The sequence below is a fragment of the Mycteria americana genome, chromosome Z (genome assembly GCF_035582795.1).
Source record: "Mycteria americana isolate JAX WOST 10 ecotype Jacksonville Zoo and Gardens chromosome Z, USCA_MyAme_1.0, whole genome shotgun sequence".
In the NCBI taxonomy this organism is placed as follows: Eukaryota; Metazoa; Chordata; class Aves; order Ciconiiformes; family Ciconiidae; genus Mycteria; species Mycteria americana.
In genome coordinates this window covers 75,582,986-75,595,910 of record NC_134396.1, presented here as the reverse complement: position 1 = coordinate 75,595,910, position 12,925 = coordinate 75,582,986, and the positions used below count along the sequence as shown (strand labels likewise).

The 12,925-nt window shown below is 51.0% G+C and overlaps 1 long non-coding RNA gene across 1 annotated transcript in view; it reads left to right on the top strand.

Moving 5' to 3' along the window:
• Positions 1 to 2,640: 2,640 nt before the first annotated feature.
• Positions 2,641 to 12,925, top strand: part of LOC142421878 (uncharacterized) — an 85,743-nt gene continuing 75,458 nt past the window's right edge. The window contains exons 1-2 of the long non-coding RNA XR_012778996.1: positions 2,641 to 2,915; positions 4,840 to 4,890. This is a non-coding gene — a long non-coding RNA (uncharacterized LOC142421878). The remainder of the gene's footprint in view (positions 2,916 to 4,839; positions 4,891 to 12,925) is intronic.

The window sequence follows — 12,925 nt, the reverse complement described above, 5'->3', positions numbered from 1 at the left end:
ATGTAGCCGGACGTACAGTAGTGCCTCGAGCTGACGTCAATGGACGTGACCTCGCCGTTAAACCCTTGAACGTGAAGCGGGGATGGGGGGACGCGGGGCGGGGGCGCAGAGGCGGAGACCTTCCGCGCTGCTCCGCGCCGCTCCGCGCACAGCCGGGCCGGGCCGGGGAAGAGGCGGCGGTGGCGGGGAGGAGGCAGCCGGCAGGCACCGTCCGCGGGCGCGCAGTCTGCCTGGCCGCGCTGCTCCGCGCCGCTTCGCGCCCCTGCCCGGGGAAACCCGCACTGGCAGCAGCAGCAGCGGCAGCGGCAGCCCGCCCGCCCCCCCGCACGGCCCCAAAACAAAGCCCACCTCCCCGGAACGCCGCCGAGCCCGTCCTGCCTTTTCCTCTTTTTTTTTTTTTTTTAATGGGACGTTATTTGCTGTTTCTCTTCGTCAGGCGGGCGAGCGGGAAATAGAAAGCCCGGCCAATTGCAAATAAAATAAACTAAACAAAACAAAACCCTCCTCCCTCCCCAAAACAGTGCGTGACACAGGCGTGTCGGTGCCGGTGGAGGAGAAGCACCCCTCCGGGCGGCCGGCGGGGCTCCGCCGGGTACCGCCGTTACGGGGCTCGGTGCGGGGGGTCCCACCGGTGCCGCTGGCCGGGGCGGGGCGGGGGGGGGCAGGCGGCCGGGGGAGCGGGGGGGCTGCGGCCGCCGGGTCTGGCCGGCACGGCAAAGCCGCTCGCCCGGCTCCGCAGGGGCATCCCCCGCCTCGGGAGGAGACGCGGCGTGAGCGGGGACTCGGTGTCTGGCGGCGGAAAGCGACCGGTACGAGGGTAGCAGAGGGGGCGACGAGAGCGGTTCGGGCTCCTCTTTCTCTTCCCCCTCGCCCTTCGATGTTTGTCTGTGATGATGTTTGCAGAACTTTTAGCGCCAGGGGAGTTTCTGCCGGCGGGGCGGCAGGATGACATGCAACCGGCGGCTTTGGAAGGGAGGTTTCTCTGGCTTTTCCCGAGTTTCTCTCCTTTTCTCCTGGCCTTATTATGTATTTATTTGCTAGCCTGCCGTGAGATGTTCCAGAGCATCTCTCTGGACCTTGGCACGGTCGCTCCTGGAGCAAACCAGCAGCCGGCGAGCGGCTGCACAGACGCACAGGCATTGCCTCTCGTCGAAACTTAAACGCCCACGCCAGGGAGTGGAAACGCGAGTGTACCTCCGGCCGGGACAGCGGTGCCGACTCTTATAAATCCTCTCGGGAGTTTTTCGTGCAGCCGAGAGCTCCTCCCGGATTCCCTCGGCTCTCTCCGGGCTGGCGTCCTGCTCCTCACGCAGCTCTCTTTGTCCGCCGGCTCCCCGGGGGACAAGCCGGCGGGGGATGCCGGGGTGCCGGGGGCTGTGGCGGGCTGTCCCCGCTGTCCCCGCGGAAATCCGCGCCCGGGGACGGCGAAGTGCATCCCCGCTCCCTGCAGCCGCGCTGCGGGCGGGACACCCATCTAGCACCGTATACATATATTTATATACATACATAGATATGTGCGCGTGTGTAGCATGTATATATATATGTCAATTTTGCAGCCTCGCCCCTCCCCCCTCCCGCCCCTCCCCCTCGCAGCCCCCCTCCCCCCCCCAATACCCACGCTCCTTGACACCTGCCCACGCGGGGCCGGGGCGTCGTGTAAAGACTCCCCAGAGTGGGGGGCCAGCACGACACACCCCCCTCCCTGGGCAGGGGCAGGGGGGACCCGTCCTGCCGCCCCCTTGCCGTGCACCACCTCCCTCCATCCCTCCTCCCTCCCTCCCTCCCTCCCCGCACCCCTCCCGCTCCGACGCACACCCAAACTTCTCCCAGCCCGCCCCCCCCCGCTCCCCGCCCGCCTCCCGCGCCCTAAAACCCACCCGGGGCTTTGACGGGCGTTTTCACGCTGTTTCCAAACCCGGAGCGATGGACGAGAGGGGAGAGAAGGAACCGGCAGCGCTTTAGGACACCCTCCTTCCAGCGACGAGAGGTCACGCTACAAGTTTGCATGACAGCAGAGATGGGAAGAGAGTCTTTTTTGTCAGTACCATGAGGTTTTTCTAATTTTTTTTTTTAATTTTTTTTCCCCCTGCTGTTGGCCGGCTGGTTGGTTTTGACAAAAGTTGCACAAAATGGAAGTGCTTCCCAAAAACAAGAGTGGGAAGAAACTGCTCTTCAGAAGTTAGCTGGAGGAAAACACCTTATAAAACTCGACCTTTTGCTGCAATGTCTTTTTTTTTAAGTTTCCAAAGAAATGCGCGCTTTCCTGCTTCTCTAGGAAAAGGTAGCCATTGCTCTTCTTTAGACTAGACATTTCTAATTTGTTCCGTCTGTCAGAACGGGACTATGAGAGGTTTTGGTGCAAATTCATTATCTCTGGCAACGCATAACGTATAGTAGGAACTGAAAAAGACCGTGGCAATGGATGAACAATAGGGCTTCAGTTCATCAGCAACAAAAGCGTTGGGGAAATTGGTTGAATTTCAGAGCACGTCCTCCTCAGCAGAGAGGGCTGGACTAGACCTTGGCCAACCCCCCCAAAAAACTTGCAGAGCCTCACATACAAGACTTCACTTTCTACTCCGGGGCGTAGGAAGCAATATGGAAAAAAGAAGGGGGGGGGGGGGGGCAAAAAAAAAAAAAGCCAAACCCAAGGCAACTTTCTGCGTTTCTCTCCCGTTTTCCTGGATGGAAGATTTCTAACTCTTTGAGAGCCCTTCGCGCACGAAGGACACCGTGGAGCTAAGCGGCACTTTTAAATGAGGATGGCGAGGGGAAAAACGTGAATTTCTGGAGACGTGAAAGAAGCTTTCTCTGCTCCGAGGGGGCTTGGCCCTGGGGATCTTTGTTTGCCACCGGAGGCTCAGCTCAGCCCCTAGATCTGGGGTCAAACCTTTCTCTGATAAAGACCAAGAAATGTAAGTACCGCCGGGTGTGTGTGGGGGGGGGGGGCGAGTGGGAGAGACCGATCCTGAATTCCCTGCAAAACTGGGGGAGCCGAGCCCCGGGCAGGTCGGGGCTCCCCGGGTCCGTCTGAGCCCGGGCTGGGGCCGCGTCTCCCCGGGCAGCCGGAGCGGGTCCCCTCGGCCGGGCTCCGGCCGCTTCCACTCGCCCCCGGCGAGGGAAATTTGATTAACAAGGCAGGGTTTATGACTTGACACGGCGGCTTAGGCCGGTTAGCCGATTTTGTGCGCCTGATGCTAAACCTGTTGGTCGTGGGGCGTAGTTAGGTGGGGGAACTGTTAATTATCCAGCAGGCTGCCGGCGACAGCGGAGCTGAGGCTTTTCTGGGAGCTTTTTGGCGATGCCTAGGTGCCCTGGGAAGGTGTGCGGGCGTAGGAACAAACGCTCACAGGGCTGGGGTGTAGGAACTGACTCCTGTGGCCTTTACATACTCGAGGTTAAAAAGCAAAAAAGAAAGGAAAAGAAACGGGGAAAAAAGGGAAGAAAAAGGAAAAAAAGGAGAGGAAGGGGAAAAAAGAAGGGGAAAGGCGGGAGGAAAGGGGGGAGAAAAAGGGAAAAAATGGGGGAAAAGGGAAAAAAGGGAGGAAAAAGGGGAAAAAAAAAAAAGAACTAAAATAAAGAGGGAAGCCGAAGGCATGTCTTGCAGCTGGCCGGGGTGCAGGGGACTCAGTCCAACCGCTGCCTCCGCAGAGGGTGGCTTGGAGCAGGCAGCCTTCGCTGCCCGGCTCGGCCCGGCTCAGGAGCGCACCTTTGGGGGGTGTCGGGGAGGGGACGGCTGCGCCGGAGCCGCGGGAGGGCGGGTGAAGGGCGGCGGGACCGCCGACCCCGGCCCCGGGTGTCACTGGAGCGGGGGACTCGCCCACGGGTGCCCCGCTGCACCCCTCCATCCCTCCCACCGCGCAGGTAGCATCCCTCCAAAACCCCCCTGCATCCCTGGAACGGCTGAAACTGCTTCACCCTAAAGCAGAACTCGGTTGCTCTCCGGAAATAATAATAATAATAATAATAATAATAATAATAATAATAATAATAATAATAATAATAATAATAATAATAATAATAATAATAACCACCGCAATAATGAATAAAAATAATAACATAATAATAATTTTTAAAATGTGCTTTTTTTAGTAACAACAACAACAACAATAATAATAATTTTTAAAATGTGCTTTTTTTGGCTGAGGCTGATGTAACCGGTATGATGCAATGCAAGCGAGTAGCTTACGTTGTATTCCTTTCCCCCCGCGGCTCTGGACACGCTGGCAGGGCCGTGAAGAGGGAGCATGCCTTCCCGGTGATCCCGGTTTCAGGACACCGGCGGTCTGGAAGAGCTGGGAAATCCAGCGGGGAAACGCTGGCTTAATGTGTTTTGCATGTTTTGAACTGAAGGCTAGGTGGAGCCTCCATCCTTTATTAAGTAACTGGCAGCTTATAGTATGCAAATCCTCTGTCTGCCGCGGCAGTTTTCGTCACTTCTGTTCAGCAGCCCCAAATAATATTCCTAACTTCGTATTTTTAAGCATAGTTCTCCAGAAATAATGATGCAATTTGTTGGGTTTTTTTATTATTACGTTATTCTTATTATTTCCTGTAAATATTGATTACCGCGTTTAACCCTGCAGGTACCGGAGTACATTACTCATCTCTGTTTTGTGTCACATTAGATCATCTGCAGGAAATGTGGCTAGTTATTTCCCCGTTTAATCTAGGGCCAAGCGTTTTAGTGATTTATTTAATAATCTCAAAAGTTAATATACTCGGCGCCTTCTGAACAGACATAGGTTTACCTGTTCACATATATTTCATGAACGAGAACCAAACACTGAAAGTGGTTAAATTATGATCCTTTGCATTTTTTTTCTGGCTATTTTGCAGACTTAGACAATGCAGACAGACCGCAGGGAGTGACAATCACGACAAGAAACGGTAATTTTTTGTTTGTTTGTTTAATAAAAGTCAGACGATACGATATGCATTACCTACAGATATGAATATATGTTCTTTAACAGCACGCAGTGTTTCCATGTGTAATTACTGACTTTGCGGGTTTAATTTTTTTTTCTTTTCCCCGGGGACTTCGAATTCTCGATAGTCTGCCTTTTCTTATTTCGTAATTTGCTTTTGTATTAGATATCTCTTTGCATACCATACCTTCAAAACAACCAAAGCGTGATCTGCAGTTGCCTGTAAAATGAAAGTGGTCACAAAAGAAATGATGAGGCACCTTCATTAGAAGGCGAGAGAGCCAAGTGGCTTACCTGGATGGGAGGAGAGGGATGCTCTGCAGGGAGAGCCAGCCTGGGCCGTACCGGCGTGCCGTGGTTTACATCTATGTGAATTCTGTCATAATTTAGTGCGAAAAGGGGATTTCTGTACCTTTCTGATGGACCCCAGAGCAGCTCGAGGGGGTCCCTGTGTGTCTGGCCCGCGGAAGGTGGGGATGCTGGCATCAGGACGGGGCTCTGATTGCAGTAATGGGGGAATCATAAGCATTCCTCTTTCGAATCAGTAGAGACTGTTTATTCTTGAGAAATCTACGCAGGATGTTTCTTCTTTACGTCACAGCCATCTGGAGACCTATAAAAAGATTAGAAAACAAGCATGGCAATCACATACTAATCTACAGGCCATTAGCGGGAATTGATTAGGGAGGTAGGAGGAAAAAGTCAGTGTTTGGATTCCGTATCTTCCAACATGCAGGTCGTTTGTACAGTGATTTTGGAATAAATAAGTTTTATACAATTATGTAAACTGGAAGACAGCAGGCAGTGTTAACAGCTGCTTTTGACAATTCAGGTGATATTTTTGGCAGTAATTGCAGAACTACACATTGCTTAAACTTTCCACATGCTAGACAGCACTGCAGTCTCGGAAACGTCTTTTACAACTGCTGCATACGTTTTTGCGATATTCGGAATAAGCAAATACTTTTGAGCAAAGTCTTACCAGACACCGGTCGATTTTGAGGCCTTGCTAGATGCCTGAGAGTTAGAAAAAGTAATTGGTGATAAGGCTAATGAACAGCTAGGTCGTAATAATCACGTTGGCTCTTTTGACTTACCGAGGCTCCAGTGATTAATGAACAGAACGTGGCAGGTGTATTGCAGTTACTTCCCAAGTCGGTGTGTACGCGAGGTGGTCGTGAGAACAGGGATGGGTGTTTTAAAGGTATATCTTGCGTCTTTGAAACATACCAGTTCGCAATAATATGCCTTGCATTTAACTGTAAATCCGGTGTCAGGGTGACATGTTTTGCATGAACGTGTATGTATGTGTCTGTGTTAACGTGCACTATGTATACACGTACCTATATAAGCATAGACGTATGCACACGTAGAGCACTTGAATTTTCCTGCCTCTGACTGAAAGAATTTAATGCATAAGCTCCTTGTGAGCTTGCAACACACGCCTGATCACCAGCGCTGCTGCCCCCAGCCCTTGCCAGAAAAAAAACCCCCATCTTTCTGTCCATCTGCCAATTCAGAAAAGCTCATTACAATTTTACATAATATCAAAATGATCATGTGCCTCTGGATGTATCAGACGTCTGATTCAGTCATCCCTGTTGTTGCCTGAGCAGCCCGAGAGGTAACGAAGAAGCCCAGAGTAACTAATCATGCAGGGTTATCAGAATTCTAAGCATTTTGTGCCAGGCTGTTTCCCACAAAGGGCCCTGGCGCAATGAGCTCTCGTGTCCCTCAGGTAGGAAGCACCAGGGGTACGTTGCACTGTCCCCCCTATTCCAGGATATCTAATACCTGCTCAAAAAAGACATGCTCAATTTCAGAGGCTGAGAACCTGAACGCGCAGACGAGTGGCCTTGTTAGTCATATCGCTGCTGAGTTCGGGATTTGGCAGATTAGCAACGTCCATGCCTTACTTCTTGGTGGTGGTACTAATTTTGGGCCTGGTCTGACACATGAGCTTGCTTCCCCACGTTCAGGCTTTTGTAATGTTAACTTATGATAAAAATGGACTGGTTCATATAGTTGTCGTTTGGCAGTGTAACCACATACACCTACATAGCTATTTTAAGATAACACACAGGCACACGTGTACCTAGACCGGCACATGTACACATGGTTCCCCTACGCACACACAAGCACACGTATGCATTATCATGGAGGCAGGCTATGTAGCCAACACAGACCAACAACAACTTCGGTTAAACTCCAGGCATTTACAAATTTCCCCTTAAAAATAGCAGCGTATGCAAACACAGGTTAGTCTACAAATAAATGTCTTTAAATGCAGGGTGGCATACGTTGTGTTTTATTTTGCACCTTAAAAGAACAGCAGCAGCAGGAATTTTAAGTCGTGGTGCCTTTAGGAGTGCAGAGCAGTCCGTATGCTGTCTGGGCTGAATTTTTCAGTGTGCATCCCATACCGACTGCAGCATGCGCGAGCTGTTGAAGCGCGTTTGTTAATTTCAACAGTAAATATGGTAGATCTCAGTGAGAAGATTCATGGTATGATGTATGCTCGGGAGACCTGTAATGTTTGCACTTTAGGCTTGGAAAAATTCTATACAAATGATACCGTTAAATAATGCAAAGTGTAATGTTCTTTTTGGGGGGTGGGGGAGGGGGAACTGAGAGACTTACATCCTAAAACTGTACGTAACGCATGCTAGCAGTTTAGGAAGACTTGCCTCTGCCTGTTCCTTGAGTAATGCCGGCGTGCATTTCTTCGCTCTAAGTACGAGGTTAATAAAAATAAACGATAAATCAGCGCTTTTATTACGGCATTTCGCCAGATGATGTATAGCCTTAGATAAATATTGCTGCAATGTTCACCTGTGCTGCATTCTAACAGAGAGACAGGGACACACACACACAGAGAGGCTGGGAGAGGGGAGGGAGGGAGGGAGGGAGGGAGGGAAGGAGGGATGGAAGGGGGGGGAGAGGGTATAGATGCTATAAAACGCACCGAGCCTGCTGCTCGCAGCTTTCCCAATAGACACGCAGAGGAAAACGCCTTGCACGACCGTCCCGCTGTAAATACCTGCAAATCACTGTAGGCGCGAAACACCACCGAGATGCGCAGCCATTAAAAAAAAAAAAAAAAAAAACAAACCAGAAAAAAAACACCAAAAAAAAAACCAAAATCCCCAAACCCCCACAGCACAGCGGAGCACATTGTCCATGTAATTACACACCGATTCACTGCGTAGCACAGACCCGATCCCCGCCTCAGAAAGCAAGGCCCCGCTCCCAGCCGCAGCCAAGTGCCTGGCACATCTCCCTGCACAAGCGGAGGCTGCCAGAGGAGAAATGCAGGCAGAGGCGCTCCCCGGCTCTGGAAAGGCTTTTATCTGTCCTTAGAGAGAGCTTTCTTCCAGCCTTCGGGTACCAGAGCGGTCTGCGCTGGCGAGGAGGAGGAGGGCGAAGGCGGATCTCCTGCAGCGGGGAGCGGTGGAGGAGGCGATGCCGGAGGCGAGACGGGGCTCGGTCCCGCTCATGCATATCAATAGCCGTGTGTACTTGAGATTTCTCATGACATCATCATTACCTTGGTCTCCCGCGGTCCAGGACCTCTGACCTTGCCGGGCTGGTCCACATTTTGGCACCGCAAGCCCTCCAATGATGGCCCTTTTCTCCTTCTTTCAGAGCGGGGGCAGCAGCAAGCCGGCAAGACCGCATCTTCCTCTCCCCAGCTCTGGGAGCCCCGAGAAAGCGAGGATCTTCCCCCCCTAAAACACACACGCACGCCAGATATTTGCAATCGAGCTGCCACCGTTTGGTAACAAGCTCTGTGCCGTGCATAATCGAGAGGGATCAGGAGCCGCGTCCTCGGATCGTCTGGTCACTTTCTGCTGAAATGGGATTTTTTTTTTTCTTTTTCCTTTTTTTTTTTCCTTCTTCCTCCTTACACTGCGCTGGAAATTGCCGATGGCTTTACATCTTTGCAGAGGCTAAAGAGTCTTTCGCGAGAACGAAGCGATTTACAATGCAAACAGAGGCCTGCCAAGGGATGGATGCTTCTCACTCTTAACGCAGCTTGACGCACCTTAATAGCTGGTTTTATTTTCTGGTATCAACAGAGGAATTGTTGGCTATCGCTGCCGGAAATTACTGGCTGAAAGGAAAAGTTCGGAATAAACTTTGAAGGCAACAGATCTCTTTTGGATGTTATGAGGTGCACCTATGCACAGACACACAAACCAGGTCGCAATTGCATAAAAGGATGAATCTTTTAAAGCAGGACTAGTGCTCTGGGAAGAAACAACCCGCCTGTTTGTCAGAAAGAATCTGGATTCTAGCAAGGGGGGAAAAAAAAAAAAAAAAGCTTTGAGGGAAGTGAGTTGTTATCTTTGGTTATCTAGCTGTATGAGTGTTTTGGTCTTCATAAAGCTAGATAACCGAAAGTAAAAACTCCTTCAAGATCATCGTACAGCGTGTGAAAATGAAAGACTACTGCGAGAGACAGTAAAACCCCAGAAAGGTCAGGAATGATGGTTGAATCTCAGGTTTTTACAGCTGAAGGTGGGAGCGGAGGAAATTAAATGGCGTACTTATTCCAAAATACGAAGTTGTCCGATGGCAGAGAACGGATAGCCAGGCGCTGCACGGAGAAAATGGTACCGATGGTAAACAATGCATGTGCCACTATTGCTGTTGAATAAATAAATAAAAACAAACCCAGACCGGCTAACCTGTAACTGGGCTGAGAGGATTCTTTTTTTTTTCTTTTTTTCGTTGTTGTTTTTTTGTTTCTCTTAGAAAGCTGTTTGGAAATGCTGAGTTTTCATTTCGCAAAGTGATTCACTGCAATGAACTGGCTTTGAAAAATAAAGGGGGTAGCTGGTGATGACGAAGATGACGGTGGCGGTGATGAAACAGTGCGGACTGAACTGAGAAAAAACAACCAAAAAAACCCCAAAACAAACCACCCCAAACCCTGTCTCTGTGCGTCTGAGACCAAGCACCGGGGTTTGTTTCACATCATGTGAAAGCAGGCCTTCAGAAAAAGTTTACGCTGAGGTGTAGGCAAGCTTAATAATTTATATCTACTGAGAACTCGGCGGAGCTGCACAAAGATGGAAAAAAGTGATGGCCGATTTTTATTCTTCTATTCACACGGCGAGCACAGATGCTTCTCTGTTCCGAGAGGGTTTCCTTGAGGAAGCTACTGAAGCAGAAAGACATGATGGAGACGAGATCGCCTCCCCCCTTGTCAAAGTGTGAAAAAATGTTCTGTCTCTTACTCCGCGCCCAGCATTGGAAATGAAAGTGACATTTACTCCTAAACCCACGTGTGCGCCTCCTCTCTTTTTGTTTAAGGATGATCAGATCTATCCGGGAAACAGCTCTGGCATCCCAAACCGAAATAATTAGGACGTATATAGACCTGACAAAAAACTGGGGGGGGGGGGAGTGGGGAGGGCGGGGTGGGGTGGGGAAGCGGAGGGTCTGTCTTGCCTAATTGATTCCCTTAAACGGCGTGCCGGAGATGTGAACGGCTGGACGCTCCCGTTCCCACGCTCGGGGCAAGTGGCAACGCCGTGCCCCGGCAGCCCGTGACAGACAGCCCGGCGGGGGCCGGGGGCTGCGGCGGGGGCCGGGGCCGGGGCCGGGGCTGGGGCGGGGGGAGCCCCTCGCCCCCCCCCCCCTCCACCCCCCCGGGGTGGGGGCATTGCCCACCCGCGGGATCCCAGGCGAGGGGACGGGCCCGTGGATGTCCCCGCTCCGCCGGGCGCAAGTTCCGCCCTTCGCCCGCGGACGGTGGGGGGGGGGGGGACGACGGGAAAGGGTTGGGGGGGGGTCGGCTGCGGAGGCTGGTCCCAGTGGGAGAAGGGAAGAGCAGGCGCGGGGCCGGCCCCGCAGACACCCCCGGGTTTTCCATCGACACCCGTTCATCTCGGTAACTGCGGCGGTGCAGGCACCTCCGGCGGGGAAATGGAGCGGGATGAATTGCGGAGGGTAACCATTTTCCTTTGGACTTGACCCAAACACCTTCCCAGAGGCTCGCCGGCGTGTGATGCTCTATTCGAAACCCAGCGTCTCCACGGCAGATTGAAATCAGGGCAGAGAGGAGAGGACGGGGCTGGCCGGTCTCCACCAAACGAGGGGCTAACCTTCCGCGCCCCGCTTTGATTTTTGCTTTTTTATTATTTTTTGGTTTTATTTTTTTTAACTTCGCAACCGGACCGCTCATATAAAACACTGCTTCGGGGGGTGACGGTGGGAATATTTGCCTCCACGCCAGACACCGGGAGAGGAAGGGAGCAGAGAGCCAGCCAGCCGGTCCCGGCAGCAGCAGGCGCCTTCTCCATTTAAAACAAAGAATTTGGCCTTAAAAGTGACCCCATCCTCCCCTTAGCTGCAAAAATAACCCCACCGCGGTTTCGGCCGAAGGGTCTCGCTCCGGCCAGGCTGTTTTGAGGGGAAAACCCGGTTTTGGCTGCGCTACACGTGCCCAAGTTTTACTGCTGCAGCGACGGACCCTTCTTTATTTACATCCGCGACCGTGTTTGTGCCACCGAGCTGTCACCGCGGCGTGCCCGCACGCCTCCCATTCACGGCCTGCCCAGGGGTGCCATTTACCTACAGCCATTGTCTCCCGCAATTAGCATTTACATGACAAAGCACGCGGCTTTCTCTCTCAAAGGGCCTCAATTAAGGCAATAAGCCGTTTTCTGGGGAAACCCATTGTTTACTTAGGCATTCAATGGGGTCAATTTACTTAAGCTGTTGCTTGCGTCGTGGCCTTTGATGTAAGTTTGTGAAGGAAAACACCCGAGAAAAATATCGGTATTATAATGGCGTGTTGGCCATTGTCACATTAAATTGTTTTGTACCTTTATTAATGTTACGTAGGTATCCATCAATAAAATACGTTTGGCTATTACGGCTATTATTATTGTTACTCCTTCGCTGCTTTAGGAGCAAAGTGCCCCCTTTCTCCCCCCACCTTTTGCCCTGCACATCCAACTTCTGACTTGGGAAAAGAGAGCATGTGGAAATGTGGCAGCACGCCCTCCAAGCTCATGCTTTGAGAGGCTGGCACAGCAAGTAAAGTTTCCTAGGATTATCTGTCTGTCAGGTGCCGTTTCCTTAAAGCTGGTGGGGGGAAAAAAAAATAATCAAACCGTATACAGCTTTACGTAACAGGGAAAAAAAAAGTGTAAATATCAGCGGAGCGGTTCTTTAAAGGCTAGTTTTAGCAGTGGGAGAGCCCAGATCAAGTTTATTTAGCATACCAGCGCATTGTAAAACAGTTGGAGTGAAGTTGCAGGTTGCGTGAGTATGCATGTTAACTAGCAGGGACCCGGGCTGCTGCTTTGTGAAAAGGGAGCAGCAGATTGCTGTGCAAGGCCAATGTTAAAAAGGCAGCTGAATTTAACACCATCTGGAAGAAAAGATCCCTTCACGACTTTCTCACACCGTCAGACAAAACTAGTGTCTCTTGTTCTGAGCCCTTGTCTATGCGACCATACAATACTGAGTCATTATACTTTTGCTGAGAGAAAATTTGAGAACACAATATGGGTAACCAGTGAATGACCAAGTTTCATTGTGCCCGCTTAAGTCGATTGAAATCTACGTCTAGAGCCATGAATGGCAGCATTGTTTTCCTCACCGGGGCTGTACTAAATGTCAGCACAGTGTAAAGAAAAACTTGAAGTCTGCAAATAACTTACCAGATCTCAATTATAATATTTTCCCACACTAGAACTAATATCATTGCTAGGGTCTACAATGCACGAAATACAAAAAGAAGCAGGGGAAAAAAACTGAGTTCATTTACAAGTTATTTTAGCCAGACAAACATTTTAATTTTCTTATGGGAACTGGGGTTCAGCGCGTAGAGCTGGCTAGTCCTTTCCTGAGAAGTTCAAGTTACCAAACTGCTTCTTACGTAATTAAGAATATAAACTGTGTGAACAAGCTTGTATTCGGCAGCTATGGCAGCTTGCGACTGATAAAATGTTAGTAAGTGCACTCCACAGTACGGGGGT